Raw genomic sequence first — 18319 nt, forward strand, 5'->3', positions numbered from 1 at the left:
ATTTTATGTCTTTTATGTCTCCTCTACACGTGCAAATCTCGCCATGGTCCCAAGCATCACATATTTATTACTTGTTTGTCTGTCTCCCAAATAGATTATAATATACTTGAAAGCAGGAGCCCTCTGTCACGGTGTCTGGCACAGAGTGTATACTCAAGTGATCGGTGAAAGAATGAACAAAGGACCATGTGATTCTGCAGCAGTCATTTTAAAGTGGCTTTTTTCAGATGTCATCCCCAAATAGCAGTATAGAGGGAAATATACCTTGTTGTTTTTCTCTTTAAGTTACAGAATATATTATCCACTTTGAAAATTATAATCTTAAAAAGTGATTTGATTGTACTTTTGGGGCTTACTAGAAGCATTATTTTGATGAAATGCCGTAAAGAATGTTGTATAAGGATGGAGGATAGTAAATGTCCCTATAAAACACTGTTATAACAAATCATATATACTCACTAAGTTATCAATTAAGCGGCTTCATTGACAATAAGACTTATAGGTTAAGTTACAGTGGGAGAAAGTTGTAGTGACTATAGTATCATATAAATAATAATGGGTTATTTTGCCCAGATTATTACAGTAAGTCCCCTACATACGAACGAGCTCCATTTCAAGAGCGCATTCGTTAAGTCCAACAAAATTAGCCTAGGTACCCAACTAATAATCGGCTATACAGTACTGTACTGTGATAGGTTTATAATGCTCTTCACACAAATAATACATTAAAAAACCCACAAAAAATAAAGAAAACATTTTTAATCTTACAGTACAGTACCTTGAAAAGTACAGTAGCACAGGACAACAGCTGGCATCCAGGGGCTGGTATTGAGTGAAAAGGCAAGAAATAAAGATACTGTACTCTACACAGTACTGCACAGTAAAGTACACAAAAGCACAACCACTTGTAGAGGGTGCACACACGTGACAAAGTACGCCAGACACATGAACTAACTTATGTGATTGGACATGCAAACTCACGTTCGCATCTTTGAAAGTTCGCAATTTGAAAGCTTGTATGTAGGGGACTTACTACTTCGCTTTGTTGTTGTTGGTAAGGATGGAGCCTTTGTAGTAACTGCTGTTCTCAGTTCTTCTGAGATATGTTATGAACTCAGTGACTTGTCACAGGTTTTAACGTGTGACTACATTATTGCAACCAAGAAAGCAGGATAATTAGAAGGTCAGGGTTGTGGATGAAGGGCCAGAGCCTGAGTCTGTGACTCTCTATTTCAGTTATTAATGTTAGAGGGTGTTGCAGCTCTTGTTACATGAAGCTCCAAAGTTAGGATTTATCAGTTATGCTGATCAGATAAGCCTCTCCAGTTTTACTCTTTTTCTTTCTCTCTCTTCTCTTTCTTTGCTTATGGATCAAGGTGAATACCATTTAGAGCACTCTCCCCCTTCCCCATATTGGACCGGGCAAACATAAATGAAAATAGTAAGATAAACCAGGATGGGGCACATCTATAGGGTTGTCTAGGAGTCAAAAGGACACATGAACCCTGTCTACTTCAGAAGATTATTGAGGAAAGCAAGTGACCTAAGTAAGTGAGATACCTGGAATCAAATTAAAGAAGGTAATTTATGTGTTCAGGAATAGCATTGTGTCTTAGTGCGTTCAGACTGCTATCACAAAATACGGCCCCCTGGGTGGCTTATAAACAGGAGCAACTGATTTTTCACCATGAAAAACAGGTGAACTGATTTTTCACCATTCTAGAGGCTGGTAGTCCGAGATCAGGGTGCCAGCATGGTCAGCTGAGACCGTCTTTGGAGGTGCAGATTTCTTGTATTAGCATTGCAACATATGAATTTGAGGGGTGGAGGACTCAAATGTTCAGACCACAGTGTATTGGAAAACACACATTGTGTTTACACTTTCATTTCTTCTTTCTTAACAGCTAATAATATTTCAAGATCAAGAAAGGAGTTTGAGGTTACAGAGGACACTCATAATCTTAGTTCATAAGCAGAGATAGATCCTCAATCAAATTCCTCGTGACCATAGCCACTGTGTGCACAGTGTGCTTCTAAAGTATGTCAGTGGAATAATGTCCTCCTGCCAAATGATTCAGATTCTTCTTATTATGAGGAATGATAATGTAGGTGATGTTACAAGTTCTCCCTTTTAATGGCTTTGATCAGCAGAAGCACTTTTCTACTGATAATAGTAATGCTGTATGGCATCAAGTCTCCAAAGACAGCCCCATGAACTACGCTTCGGGGTAACCACTTCTTTGTGTTGTCTTCTCCCACAGTAGGTGTGGGCTGGTCTGTGGCTCATGTTGACCATGGAATGCAAAGGGAGGGACACTGTGTCGGTTCCAGGTCTAGCTTTTAAGAGACCAGCAGCTTCTGTCTCCTGTCTCTTGGAACAGTCCCTTTTTGGGAGTGCAAGAAGTCTGGCTACCTTACTGAAGAAACCATGCAGAGAGGCCCTGAGCCCCTAAGGGGAGGGAGAAGGGCTCAGTCTCCCAACGTCCCAGTTGAGCCTCCAGATGACTCCAGCCCCTGCCAACATCTGGTTACAATCTCATGAAGGACTCCAAGGGAGACAGACCATCAGAGTGATTTGTTCTGCAGCGGTAGATAACTAAAATGGTATCAAAATATCAAAATCATATCCCAAAATCTCCGATAGAACATACATGTTGGAAAATGATTGATTCTTGGTTTCCAAGAGGGCTCCAACTGCTGTTGGACAGGCTGATGTTGCTGGAAGACTGGTTCAACTCTGATTTAAGGTGAAGCTTATATTGAAAAGATCCAATGATTTATTTTTGAGGATCCTTAGAATTCCAAGATGACCCATATAATTCAGACATGAAGGATGCTTTCAGAGACTCTCCTCACGCCCCCCACCATCCACCCACCCACCCAGAAGTTTAGCTTCAGAAATCAAAATATTTTCCAACACTATTTTGTCTTCTCCAGCCCTCATACTTGCAACCAAATTCTTAACCTGTTCTAATATTCGTAGCCTCAGTCTTTGTCAGACGTAAAAAGCATAGAGGAAAGGATAAGATATATGAAGATTATGATTTTATAAGAAGATCGAACCTGCAAAGACCTAGGGCTGGGTGGATGGGTGAGAAAGGAAGAAAAAGGAAGGCATAATTAAAATGAATTAGCTCTTTCTTAAATCTCAGATCTTCTAAAAATTTCTTACGATTTTGGTGATGCTTTATACGTATAAAGCCCTTGGTGATTTTCAAAACATTTTTTCACTTACAGTAGATCATTTGATTCTTGTACCGATTCTGTGAAGTAAGCAAGACATTATTCCTCTTAGTTTAGAGATTGGTTTTAAAATTATTTTAAGTGGTGGAAGCTCCCTTTTTGGTAAACTCTTATATGGAGCCACAGTACATAAAAGTGATACCGGTGGATCTATTCTGGTTCAATTGGAGGATTGAAGGGATGGGTTGGCCTTGCTCTCTGTTTCCTCTTCATCAGCCTGCAGCAAACCCTGGGGCACATTTGTAGAACTAAAGCAGCACTTAATCCTGAATTTTGATTTAATCCCAAACTTGGTGAAACAAATAAGCTTTGTTTACCTGAAGATTTCTTCCAGCTAACACTACTCATTTCCAATCCAGTGTAGTTCTTCCTTTTGTCTCTATGGATTTTCTATTTTCTCAGCTGGAGCTCCTACTAGGTGTCATTTGAGATTCTTCCTATTTGTGGACTCATTTGTGGCATAAAATGACATCTTGGGTCATGATCAGCAGTGCCATCCATCCATTTATCCACCCACTCACCTCTCCACCATGCATTTTCCAATCATCCACCATCCATTCATCCATCCTTCCATATATATAGCCTACATCCATTCATTCACCTCTTCATCTGCCCATCCATTCATTCATTTTTCCATTCATTTTTGTCAGAAATAAAACAAATGGGGAAAAGAATAAAATATACCAAGAATATGGTATATATTTACTTATCCATCTATCCATCCAACCAGTAAACATCATAAAATATCTGCCCTCATAAAGCCTAAATGTCAGGAATAGACCATGACTCTTGTTTGATTATGAAGTTATAAATAGGTAGGCATCTTACTTCAGTGGGTAGAATGAAGCACATATTTTAAAAAGTAGATTAATCGTAGTGGTATTTTTATTTCCTAGGGCTTCTGTGAGAATTCAAGAGATAAAACACTGAACAGTATTGCCCAGAGTTGTCTGAAGAAAGATGCCAGGGGAACAAAAGAACACCACAATTAATGCTCTCAGTAACTTACAATTATGGCCCTAAAGCAAAAACCAAAGCTGATAATGCAAGTTCAGGCTACTAAATTTTCCATAATGATCCTCCAGGGAGGAAGGAATGGAAGCAAATTTGTGCCAAAAATGATTTATTCTAAGTAAGAAAAAGAAAATAGTTTTTGGCTATGAAGGTTTCTCTCTGTTTGTCCCAAGGGATGGGGATGGTTGGCCATTATTCGTTGACAGGAAGAAACTGATGCAAGCTGCTGAATTTACAAGTCACTTTTAAAAATAAGTTTTACAGAGCAGGGAATTGGAGTAGTTTGTCTGCTACTCATGGTCACTGTTGAAACTTGGATCCTTATAAATACTGGGAAAAGGTGAGGAAATGAAGTAGGTTTTTAGGCTCAGATTCAGAAAGGAAATCTACCCAGACTCTGGATGTAATGTCTGATAGGAAATAGAGTATTCCCTCGCTACTTGTGGAAATGCCACTTGATAATGAGTTTTGACCCAATTTCTTTCCTCATAGCAGCATAATAATTTAAATCACCAGGGACACATTCTGCCACCTTTTAAAACAAAGTTATGCTCCTTGACTAAACAAGGATAGCCCCCCTTAATCTGACCTAATCTTACACAACATCCCATTCTCACAGTGTATTTTACTCAGGATTTTAGTGGTCTTGACTCTCAAAATATTAACCTTTAGACCAATTGTCTTTTAGGGTTTCCTGGGGCTTATTCCTGGATATGATACATAGTCATGAAAATTCTGTTAGCGTATTATTTGCAGAGCATTTGTATACATTCTCCTAGATTGATCGCCCACCCCCTTCAGGGTACTTTCCACTTAAAATGTGATCAATGGTATTATTCTTAAGGCCATTATGTCCTAACTGAAATTTGTTGAAGTTTTCATTCATCCATTCATTTTTATTTTTATTTTTGTTTTCCCCAAATAGCAGAGACAGATACAGCACAGAAACGAAATATCTTCACTGATTTGTGTTTTTTATAAGCTGTGTTTTTAGAATGTGCAATGAGATTCCCATTTACGAGAGGGTGGCAAGGTGAACTTGCGTGAACAGTCTCCAGTTTCAATGTGGATTCATTTGGAAGAAAGAATTGGAAAGGACAAAAGGAGTACAAATGGGGAATGTTATCAGAACCAGTGGATCCAATGAAAAATGGTAGGATCTAAAGCCACGTGAGAGTTTAGTACTGGTGCTAATTCTTATTACCTGTGCAAGTAATGAAGTCTCAACCGCTCTGAGCCTCCTTTTCCTTATCTGTAAAATGAAAGTGATAACGAAATGGGGTTGGAAAAACCACAGAAATGTTCCCAGTTTGCAGATGCATAAGGGTGATGAATCAGATTGCTTTCACATTGGTTGATTACCAAACCAGCAAAAGAGCAGAGCAAAGGATAGATGCCGATATTCAGAACACAAATGAGAGGAGCTAGGTCTCCGATATTGTGCCCTTGGTCCCCAGGGAAACCTGCAAAAATTAGAGGTCCCAGCTGCCTACACCATGTGAGGAATCCCTCCTCTCACTCAGTCTAGCAGTGTGGGTGAACCACCTCAGTAACACCATTGTCATCTTCGTTCCCTAGCTCTTTCTGGACTACCCATCTGCTTTGTATTTCCTTTTTCCTTCTTGCCTAGTGGGTGTCAGCATTGCCTAGAGTTCCTCTTGCCTCTTTCTGCTCCTCTCCTTTTTCGTGATCTCCTTTGGATGATCTGACACCATTTGACAAACTCCTGTTTCCACATGGCGTCCACTGCCACCTACATCCAGAAAATACTCAAATTGGTCTCCAGCCTCAATCTCCAGCCTTAACGTCCTACTGGACGCCTCTACTTGAATACCCCATAGGCAACCTGAAATTACTCAGCCCAAACTCAATCCTCTACAGACATGTTCTATTTTAGTGAATGGAACCCTCAGCTCCTCATTCTTCGAAGCCGGAATTTGGGAGATCGCCCTACATTCCTCGCCGCTCTGTCCTGGGAGCACAGGCTCCCTCTGTTTCCACACCAACTCTACTCCAATTACCCCTCTAGTGCTGCGGCAATCATCTTCGTCATATTCAAATTAAATGATATGATTTCTTTGTCTGAAATGCTGCTATGACTCTCCACTGCCCTAAGGTGAGAGAGTCCAGGTTTCTTTGTAGGATGCATCAGACCCTCCATGGTTGGGCTGCTGCCTCCTGTCTTGTCATTGTTCCCTGGCATGCCAGTGGGCCACAAATGCTCGCTCCCTGACCAGCAACCCAGGGCCCTGGGCTCAGCAGTTTCTCTCTCACTTCTGAGCCTTTATTTCCCTGCTCTCTCTGGCGTAAATGCTTTGCTCTCTTTCATCCCCATGATAAACATTTTCTTGTCTTCAAAGCTCACCTCAGGGTCTCTTTCTTATTTTCTAGACTCTCCTTGGCTGGACTTTCTGTTTTCCTACAGTGCTCTTGAAATACTTCCTTCAAAGCATTTGTAGAAGTCTATGCTGTCGTGTAGGTGCTGGTTCATTTTTCTCCCTCTCTCCCTGGACCTTCAGTGAGCACTTTGACAGCAGAAACTCTCGTTTAATTCATACCTAACCCTGCGCATATTGCCTGGCACAAAGTAGGAGCTAAATAATGCTTTTCTGGAAAAATAAAGTGAATGTATTGAATAAAAGATCATCCTGAGACATTGCTTGCCTTGTTGTTTGCAACTGTGTCCTTAACATTTTGTTTGTTATAAAGTGGTGCACCCAGCTACATTGCAAATTCGGTGAGAAATAATCCCGGGTTGTGATTCTTCATATGCCCTCGTCATGAGAAAAGTAGGCCCTCCATTTCTCTCTCTTTTTTTTTTTAAAGCTTTTTCTTTTTTTTAAAAAAAATAAATTTATTTATTTTATTTATTTATTTTTGGCTGCATTGGGTCTTCGTTGCTGTGTGCGGGCTTTCTCTAGTTGCGGCGAGCAGGGGCTACTCTTCGTTGTTGTGCATGGGCTTCTCATTGCGGTGGCTTCTCTTGTTGCGGAGCATGGGCTCTAGGCGCACAGGCTTCAGTAGTTGTGGCACGAGGGCTCAGTAGTTGTGGCTCGTGGGCTCTAGAGCGCAGGCTCAGTAGTTGTGGTGAGGGCTTAGTTGCTCCGAGGCATGTGGGATCTTCCAGGATCAGGGCTCGAACCTGTGTCCCCTGCATTGGCAGGCAGATTCTTAACCACTGCACCACCGGGGAAGCTCCCATTTTTCTTTTGAAGAATGAATGAATGTTAGGTGACTGAGAAGGATGCAAACAGACAAAATCATGAGCTGGTCTGAAGCTTCAACAAGCCATTGTCAGTCTCCAGTCCCACGGCTGCAGATGAGGCTACCTTATAAGGAATTTTCTCCATTTATCCTCCAGCTCACCCGCTGCTGCAGCTGCAGTAGAACATGAGTAGTAGATGGAGTAACCAACAGGCTGAGACAGTGGACAATAAACGTAGGGGCAGGAGAAACAGAAGTACAGGCTAGTGTGGGCTTTGGTTAATCCATCACTGACTCTAAAGAAAACGTTTGAAGCAACATCATTTCCAGAGAGGTAGTGGAGCATCAGTGAGGGGAGATGGGTCTTCCTGAGGTGGGTCAATCAGGCTTTACTTGGCTCAGTTGGAGCAAGTTGTTCAGAGGATGGTGAGAGGGAAGACCGCCCTTTGGTCTGAGTCCTGCAGGAAGCTGTGGGAGCCGTTACCTAGAGCACAGACAACGCAGATAATTCACACGGTGGGAACTGTTTTCCTAGATCTTTTCAAGCACAATTAGGTGGATCTGAAATAGAATTTGAAGCTCTCACAACACCTTGACATCAGCGAACCATGAATAAATAAAATTACAAAATCAAAACTCAATTCAAAAGGATTCCATGTGATGATGCCTTTTTCAATAAACGCTGCAGAAAGGAAACTGTGATAAACCGTGTCGTTTCAATTTTCTCCTCAGGGATTTTTAGATCTGTATGCTTTTATGTAGAAAAATGTGATTAAAACAAAAAAGCTCTACCGCCATGACTCCTGAACCCCTGGTAGGTGTTCATGGTGGGAGTAGGCATGGAGGTGCCTCTGGGGACCCGGGCTAGGCTGGCTGCATTTCCTGATGACATTTCCTGGGGCTGGAAAGACTGTCACTCTCTGCTCCCTCAAGGGCCTGTCAATTGTATAAGATTCTCCCTCCGGGAATTGTTCCTTTGGGTTAAGGTATATTTCTAGGAAGTTTAAGTTAAATCACAAATACATTAGCAGGTACAAGTCACATGCTAATCCAATTACAGGCATAAAGATTTTAATGCAAATTTTCCTAAAACACATTTCACAGAATATTATTTTTGAGAAATTATGCAAACAAAGAGGTCTATGGTCAGATGAGCGTGGCAAACACTGGGTTAAATAGAAACAAATTCTTCTCCCCCCTTTTCCTCCTCTTCCTCCTCCTCCATCTCTTTTTCTTCTCTTTCTTCTATTTTTAGCTATGAATTTCCCCAAAGCTTTAATATGTGTAGAGTGAATTCCCAAGAAGGGAATATAGTCAACCAAGTTTGAAAAACTGATTTGAACTTGAAAAGCTGTTTATCTGTATGTTTAGAGAAACAGTTTGGAAAATTCTGTTTTGTAACAATTAGGTTGCCACATCAGGAACCTGAGAGAGAAGAGGTGGGAAAGCAAGCTTCTGATTTCAAACGAGGGAGGGGCTGCACTCATGGAGCTCAGAGTGGGGACCTGAGTGCTTCTAAAGCAAAAGGTACATGGGAGGGGGGTAGGTAGAGTTCAGAGGGCAAAAAGGCAAGCCTCCTAAGGGAAGCCAGGGGAAGGAGAGGTCAAAGGAAACAGGGGTTATGTATTTGTTGTGAACTCCAGTTCAGATCTGGTTTTGAGCTCAACTCAGTAACTGCATGAGAAATCAGATCTCAGAAGACCTGGTTAAGGATGAGTTTGGATCTTCTCCAAATTGACTGGCTCTCTTGGGTGTTTTTAGGCCCAGGGTGACTTCCTCTGGTTCTCTTAGGATGGCTTTGGGTTCTGAATGTTGCCTCCTGGATTACAGGCTGGGAAGAAGATAGGCCGGCAGGATGATAAAATGAAAAGATCATGAGTTTGGGCTTTGGAAAGGACAGGTTCTGAATCCCAGACATGTGCTTTAGTCCGAGTGTGGCCACTCACCCAAGAGATGATCTTGCTCAATTATTTTAACTCTCTTGCCTCAGTGTTTTTTTCTTTGTGAAATGTGAACACAGTGGTCCCTCAGTATCCATGGGTATTGGTTCCAGGACCCCCAGAGGATACCAAAATCTAAGGATGCTTAAGTCCCTTACATAAAATGGTGTGGTATTTGCATGTAACCTATGCAATCCTCCTGAGTACTTTAAATTATCCCTAGATTACTTAATAATACCTAATACAGTGTAAATGGTATGTAAATGGTTGCCAGTATAGGGCAAACTCAAGTTTTACTTCTTGGAAATTTCTGGAATTAAAAAAAAATTTTTTTCGATCTTTGGTTGGTTGAATCTGTGGATGTGGAAACCGTGGACTGTATACAGGCAGACTTTGAAGATATTGCCCGTTTGATTCCAGACCACAACAATAAAGCGACTATCGCAGTAAAGGAATATTGCAATAAAGCGAGTCACACAAAAGTTTTGGTTCCCCAATGCACATAAAAGTTATGTTTACACTATACTGTAGTCTATTAAGTGTGCAATGGCCTTATTTCAAATGTACGTATCTTTTAAAAATTAATTTTTATTGTAGTACACTTGATTTATAATGTATTAGTTTCTGCTGTACAGCAAAATGAATCAGTTATACATATACATATATCCACTCTTTTTTAGCTTCTTTTGCCATATAGGTCATAACCGAGTACTGAGTAGAGTTCCCTGTGCTACACAATAGGTACTTATTAGTTATCTATTTTATATATAGTCACGTGTACAGGTCAGTCCCAATCTCCCAGTTTATCCCTCCTCCCCTTACCCCCTAAAAAATGTATGTATCTCTTAATTAAAAGTTACTTTATTGTTAAAAAATGTTAACCATCATTTGAGCCTTCAGCGAATTGTAATCTTTTTGCAATAGTAACATCAAAGATCACTGGTCACAGATCTCCATAATAAATATAATACAAATGGAAAAGTTTGAAATATTGTAAGAATTACCAAAATGTGACACAGAGACACTAAGTGAGAAAATGCTATTGAAAAAATGGCGCCCACAGACTTGCTCGACACAGGGGGGTTTGCCACAGACTTTCAATTTGTAGAAAACACAGTGTCTGTGAACTGCAATAAAGCAAAGTGCAATAAAATGAGGTATGTCTGTACGAGCTTGGGTCTCAGTTGTTTCACCTGTTAAATAAAAGCATTACATTAGATGACCTGTAAAATTATTGCTAGTTCTAATGTTCTGAATTCGATTCTATATATCTATATCTATAATCTCTTCCTATCTATCTATCTATCTATGAACAATTCACAAGTTTTTAGTAATGAAGAAATGTCTAAAATAATTTCTTTGGTCTGATGTCATATTTTCTTCCGCTTACATCTCTGGAACATTTTGAATGACTATAACAAAAAGATAGACTCTCAGAAGGAAAGAAGCAACTTTATAAATTTGAGATAATATCTATTAAGATAATTTTATTGAGCACGAAACTTTTAGGATTTAGATATCTAAATTATAAGTTTATTCTTTGAATAACTAATGGACAGCCCAATAATGAAATTCCAAGTTATGATTCTGGAAGTTCCTATTGGAAAACATTGAATTTTTAAAGGTTAGCTGTTCCGTGGACCATGAATACTTGTTATCATGGCTGTGTGTCTCCGCATACTAATTTTTGTGTTTGAGTGGCAATGTTTTTGCAGGGCTCCATATTATTCACAAATGCTAGCTCACTCATTTGCAGATAAACTTATCAGATAAAGGAGGGAGTGCTTGGCTGGTCCTGCTTTTCTCGATGTGGACGCAGGGGGATGTAGCAGCAACTTTCTTGGAAACTTGGAACTAAGCCAAAGTGAGCATAGTCCTTCTAGCAGCTGATCTTTGATTGGCCAACCCATGAGCAAAGGCTTAGGGCTCTATATTAATAGTGAAGAAGATGGATTGTAATAATAATTGAGTTTCTTATTTTGAGCAGTTCAGCCTGCTCATTCCAAGCCCCTCAACCATTTTTTTACAAAAGTACAAAGATGAGAGCCAAAGTTAGGATTTAGGCTAACTCTTCCCACTCCTTTATTCCCAGTCTCTGGATACTGTTGTTTAAGTCCTACAAATGCCCGTTAGATTCAGTCTCTCCACCCTCACTGCTGTTTCCAATGATTTTCATCACACTCTCATCTCTCTGCTTTCAGCCTCATTCCTTTCTGTTTCACCCTGCTCACCATTACCAAGACCATCTTCCAAAGACACCCCTTTCATTTTGTCATGCCTCTCAGGTACCTACAGCCCACTGTATTCAGTCTCATCTCTCTAGCTGCTTTTTTGAGGCTTTCCGTATTTGGAGCCTGTCTTAGCCAGCTTGGGCTGCTATGACAAAATACCATAGATGGTGCTGCTTAATCAAGTGAAATTTATTGCTAATGGTTCTGGAGGCTGGGAAGTCCAAGATCAAGGGTGCCAGAAGGGTAGGTTTTTATTCTGAGGTTTCTTCTCTTGGCTTGTAGGAGACCCTATCTCTCTGAGTGTACTCAAGACCTCTTAATTATTCCCTAATTCTTTTTCTTTTGAATTTTATTTTATTATTTTTTTATACAGCAGGTTCTTATTAGTTATATATTTTATACATATTAGTGTATATATGTCAATCCCAATCTCCCAATTCATCCTCCCCCACCTCGCTTTTCCCCTTTGGTGTCCATACGTTTGTTCTCTACATCTGCGTCTCTATTTCTGCCTTGCAAACTGGTTCACTTGTACCATTTTTCTAGATTCCACATATAGACGTCAATATACGTTATTTGTTTTTCTCTTTCTGACTTACTTCACTCTGTATGACATTCTCTAGGTCCATCCATGTCTCTACAAATGACCCAATTTCATTCCTTTTTTATGGCTGAGTAATATTCCATTGTATGTATGTATCCTAATTCTTTTATAATATTAGTGACTGTCCTTACAAAGCTCTAATCCTATCAGACCAGGGCCCTGCCCTCTTGACCTCTTCTAACCCTAATTATCTCCTAAAGACTCCATCTCCAAATACTATTACACTGGGAGTCAGGGATTCAACAAATTTGGGGAGGACACAAATATTCTGTCCACAACAGTACTCTTACTCATTTCTGTCCTCCTGGGTGCCCATCCTCAGCTCCAGTGTTCTCACCACGAGCACCCTTTCCCCATGCTGTGACTGTCACCTGCTTTTGCATCTGCTGCCCTCCAGCCTCACTTCTCCCCCAACCTCCTTCCTACTCCTGTCACCCAGAAGACTTTCTTCCTCCCTTGTACTTTCTCAAATTAGACTGATCCTCAAGGCCCGCCTCAAATTACACCTGCTCCAAAGAACCCATTTCTAATCTTCTTCAATTCAATTCTATCCCCTTTCTATGAACACTTACAGTTATATTCTCACCATATTTTAACGGTTATTCTCTACTTCTTTTATAATGTTAGTGAAATACCTTATTGGGATTTATACTCTGTAGGGTACTTTTACGTCTACAGTCTCATGTGAGTCTCTCAAAAACCCAGCGAGGTAGAAATTAGTATGGTTTCTATTTTACACATAAGAAAATTGAGGCTCCGCGAGGTGAAATGGCTTAGAAAGCTAATAAGTCCGGATTCCAACGCTGTTTTCTGCCTCTGACATTCATGACCCATCTACTCATTCCTCACTCCATTTCATGAATCTTCTTTCTAAATTATTTTAGTTTAGGTTTTCTAGTGTTTTATGTGTCTCTGTAGGCTGAAGTTAATTCTTTCTTGGGGAAAGAAACAAATACAGTGCATTTCCATGAAGGAATTCAGAGTTTATCCCATTTGAGTTTCTTCCCACTAAATCATACACTAGATAATCCTGTGAGAAATAGTAGTCTCTCCATTTAATAAGTGAAGAAACGGACAGAAACAAGGACATAATTTCTGCCTTCTATCTGCTGGATTAAGCAATTCCTCTTTATTTTTTTCCAAGTAAAAAGTGTTAATGAGAAGCCCTTGGTAAAGATAACACATTTATTCTACAAAGCCATCTATCATTTTTGTTTTGTTGCAACTGCAATGTGTACATTCAACTTCTTTAGTGTCTGATCTCAGAATATTTTGGCCTCCCACACAGAAGATGAACTCGGAGCTTACAGCTGTTAGGCAGGGGTGAGGGAGTGTGAAATAATTTAATAGTGGAAACCTACAAATCACACTTGACCCCAATCTGTCCAGACGTTAGTGCAAAGAAACCACTTACACATTCTTTTAGAGTGATACCAAATCAGAAACATTTAATGGGCCCTGAAAAAGCCAAGTTAAGGATCAAGTTCCGACACGTAGAGGTGTGATATTTCCAACCAGAGCCAAGTTAGAAAAGAGTCAGCCCTTTAAATGGCCAAATTAAACAAGACACAATTGAGGGCAACTCATCCCTCTAAGCCCTATAAACCTACACGTGGGAACTTTTTGAAAATGAAGTTAGCAATGTGTCTTATTTTCTTTGGCCATTTAATGGGCTCACCCTTTAGGAATTTGGCTCTGACTGGGGAGATCACACTTTTATGTGTCTGACCTCGTCCCTCAAGTCTCCCTTTTTTTGTGTGTATATGTAGAATTTAAAAAATCAGATATGGTGTTAAATTATTAAGTTTAGTAAGAGTGAAAGATCAAAAAATATAAAAAAAGAACAGAATGTGCTGAAGGTAATGTAATTAGATGACCGAGGACACGCTGCTTTCTGTCTGGTCTACTTTACATGTAAGGGCTGAGTTGATTAGTACTGGTTAAGATCAACAGTGAAGCCACTTGGTTGGGGCAAGGTGGACGTGGGGTTCCTGAACCTAGCTCACCGACTCAGAAGCAGGATGCTTGAGAGGGGATAGCTGAGGACAGGCACACAAAAAGGCATGTGTTGAGAGTCACACGGTAGACAGAGGATATAGTTAAGTCCGAAGACGGTTCCCATCCAACTTCTCGCAGGGTTTGAAGCCAATAGATTGTGCATCACGACTCAAAAGCTGCATTTCCTGGGACTGGTTGCAGAGGTGGGGCATAGGATGTTAAGAACTTGAAAAAAATTGCTTTCACGGGTGTTTTCCTCCTAAGACGGTCTGTGTCCTACCTGTCAGCAAACTTCCTCTGCTTGGAAGCTGTAAATTTAAACAGCTACTCGCCAATACAGTGTTGGCTGCATAGATTAGCAAGGAAAAATTTCATGGCATTTGATTAACTTGTACGTTTGTATTGCAAGGTCATAAAGAAGGCATCTCTGCTGAAATCCCCTCAGCACCCAATTCTGAGTCACTGTCTCAAGTGACCGCGTATTGAGATACACTTAGACAGAAAACTATATTTTGGGGCCAATAACCAAGCAATGATTCTTTCCCATTCCTTTAATAAGGCATTCAATGGAAAGGAACATCAAGTTTAATAAGTTAAGCTATATATATATACACACACATATATATATTATATATTTATATAATATATATTATATAAATAATATTCTGTTTTCTCAGTTTAGGTCCTACAAACTGCTATTTTCCCTTTTAACATTCACGTTCCTCAGCATTGCCGTGTCTACGTGAGAAATAGCCTCAACCACTTATCATGCTTTGACTTAAGGTCTTATCGTGGGGTTGATTCTGACACAAAACGGGTGAAATAATATTTTCTATTGTCAGATATTAGGCAAGAGCCAATGTTCTGAGCTCAGAAGAGGTATGTTAAAAAGATGCGTTCTTATCCTTGCTCACTCCTCTGACTGTTGTGTAGTTAAGGGTAATTCTCTTAAAATTTTGATGGTGTTTTGTATTCAGCACTCTCATGCTGAGGTCAATGTTGGCTTCTGTTCCAGCTTCCCTATGGTTCGGTGTCAGGTCAGTCCCAGGATTCTGGCCTAATTTGAGAAGTTTCTATGGGCCTCCACCATTTCTGGCCAAGGAGACCTTTGGGAGTCCAGCTTAGAACTGTAACTGTTTTGCTAATCTACATCCATTGGGTGACTAACGTGGAAATCTATTTTTCTCTGTGCAAATTTTCTGGATCTGTCTATTCATTACTGAAATTTCTGGATAAAAGACACCATTTATGATTTGACCAGTTGTGTGTTTGTGTGTTTTCTTAGAAAACTGGGGCTAACCTGTTAATCATCTCTTCTATTCGTCTTAGTCTACGTTTCCCAGGACTCACTTCTAAAAATCAAAGGCCCCTTTGAAATGGCTCATACTACTACATGACTAAACCTTTACTTTTCTCTTTACACAAACCCCACACATTTTTTTTAAGTATCTCTAATGGTCTTTATAACTTTGTAATTGGTTTCTCTTTGTAACAAAACTGTTGATGTGCCAAAATGCACACTAATAGAGATAGATGGTATATTGGAAAGACTCTTCATGCAGAGAGATGAGAAATTGAAGGAAATTTTATGCATTCATTAGATATTAATTATACAGCTGCTCTGTGCAAGGTGCATAGTAAATGCATATTTACACTTATATTTTAGAATAATCTAGATACTGTATGAGATTGAGTGGAATGTCCTTTATTCGAGTGAACATCGTGACTGAAACTTGGCGTAAAAGGATTTTTTGGAAGAAATGATTCTATTTGATTGAATTTGAGAAAAGCGGTCTCGATTTGGTAGACACAGAGTAGAAAAAAGTATTTTCCAAGGAGGGAGAGGATGGCAAAAAATACTGGAATAAAAGTTTAAAAGGGCTAAATCGAGTATGCATTTATAGCATAGAGCCTATGACTAACTTACTTTAGCTCAGATAATATATTTCATGGCTTGAAAGAGTGCGGGGGGGGGGGGGGTTACATAATGAAGTTGGAGAGGCGCTCTTATGGAAGACCTTTAAAGACCACGGCCAGGAAGTTAATTTGACCGTATCACATTGTTGAGAGGTTGATTTTAAACTCTTTCTTGTGTTCAGATGGATCTTCTGGAATGGTAACGTTTCTCTCTTTGATTTGCTAATCAGATCATCTTAATTACAAATTGCAAATACAAAAGACAATATATGGGATCCTAAAGCAAGGAAATTGATCTACTCCCAATGCCGAGCACAATGCGTGGAAGACAAGGTTTGCACAAGAGATAAGTAATGCTCCGCTGAATGAGAGGTCCAGAGTCAGCTCACTTCCTGGGCACGTGCCTCATCGCACACACTCACGATGGATTGGCAATGCCTCTTTTACTGAATAATGACTACCTTTTATATTGCAAAATCTCACTCTTAATCAATTCACAGAAACTCAGAACCTTTTCCAAATAGAAACAGTCCATCTGAACGGTGGTAAACAAGATGTTGAAGTCTGCAAAATGGAAAACAAATTATGCAGAGGAATTGTGTGCAATGACTTAGAAAGAAAAAAAAAAAAAGGACACTTTTTAACCCACTCCTGCTTCTTTAATTGTTTTGGCATATGGGAATCAGAGAGTCACGCAGGTAAGCAAATGTTAACTTTCCAGAAGCCTGCCACTTGGAGGCTCAGATCCATGTTTGGTGTAGCTTCATGCTGCAGCCAAGCCGCAATAGCACAAAGCAAGTACGTGTTGTTATGTGTGAAATGACTGAAGGTGGTTTTGAACTTTTCACTGAAGTGAGTGTCATGGGTTAAAGACTTCCACCAAGACTGCAATGAACCACCACAAAACCGTCTCTAGAATTCAGCCTATCGCTCCTAACTGAGGTTGGATACCCCTAGAGGATTACAAAGTGATATTTGACAGCAAAGACTTTTGCAGTATCATTTGTTTGGGTTATTAAGAGTGAACATATATATTATAAATGTTTCCTTTTTTTTTTTTATTGCTTTCCCATACTTTTATCAGTTTGGAAGGAAAACTTCAGAAAAATACTGTGATTAGAGTCAGTAAATTTTCTGCAGAGAGTTTAATGGGATAGTTAAAATTTCTTAAATAAAGCATTGTCTCTCACCGCAGACATGGCCGTTCTCCCAGTTATGGATGGAAGGAGACTGCTAAAAGCACTACAACCCTGCGAATACCCAAAGCAGTACCGAAAATCACTGATGCTGTCATGTTTCACAGATGCAGCCGCTGAGGCTGGTAGAGGATAAATAACAACCCCCGGGTCACACTGCACTGGTAGCAAGTGACAGAACCATACTTAGATTCCAGATGCTCGAACTCTAAACCACTATGTTACATTTATTCAACAGATATTTCCCGAGTTCCCAGTTATTTCTTAGTCCGTATATGATACTGCTCATATTGGTGGTTGAATCGTACAATATCAGACATAGCTCTGCTCTTAAGATGCTTCTCCTATTGTCAGGGAAGATAAGACATGTTTCCACAAAAACTCACCAAAATAGAAGGCAGTAAACAAGATGTGAAGACTTAAGAGGTAGGCATTTTAAACAAGGTAGGCTCACGTTTTGGGCCCCAATCACTTGTCTTTTGAAGCATAAAACATGATATTGATAAAAGAAATGTTCACATATTGAAGTATGGGGAAGTCTTTCTGGCTTATACATGAGTTAACTTGAACTTTATGCTAACTAAAACAGCCTGTTTGTGGCCTATCAAACGCACATTGTACATCTGCTGGAATTATTAAAAGAAAGGGCGCATTGACCAGAGGTAAAAAAATGTCCACGTTAAAAATGAAGATCAAATGCCTTCCTTCCTGGGATGCCAAGGCCGGGACTCCTTCCATGATGACTCCCTTCCCCGGGGCCAAGGCCATCCTGACTCACTGTGTAGGTGCTGATCTCTTTTGCTGAAACCTTGAAGGAATGTATCTCTGACTTGTTTGGTGTTATTTGTTCTGACAAGATGTAAAACTGTGCTGAAACCGTGCTTCCCTGGAGCAGTTCCTCAGAGTTATATGAGAGGCTGGCTTCCAGGCTATAGTCCTCAGCTTGGCTGAAATAAAACTCCTGTCTGTCTA

General features: G+C 40.0%; 1 long non-coding RNA gene across 2 annotated transcripts in view; it reads left to right on the plus strand.

Annotated features, from left to right (window-relative positions):
• The window catches only part of LOC132352359 (uncharacterized), a 99901-nt gene extending 81582 nt beyond the window's left edge, over positions 1–18319 (plus strand). For both annotated transcript variants that reach the window (XR_009498687.1, XR_009498688.1), the window contains exon 3: positions 16382–18319. This is a non-coding gene — a long non-coding RNA (uncharacterized LOC132352359). The remainder of the gene's footprint in view (positions 1–16381) is intronic.

This window comes from Balaenoptera ricei, chromosome 18 (genome assembly GCF_028023285.1).
Source record: "Balaenoptera ricei isolate mBalRic1 chromosome 18, mBalRic1.hap2, whole genome shotgun sequence".
Taxonomy (NCBI): Eukaryota; Metazoa; Chordata; class Mammalia; order Artiodactyla; family Balaenopteridae; genus Balaenoptera; species Balaenoptera ricei.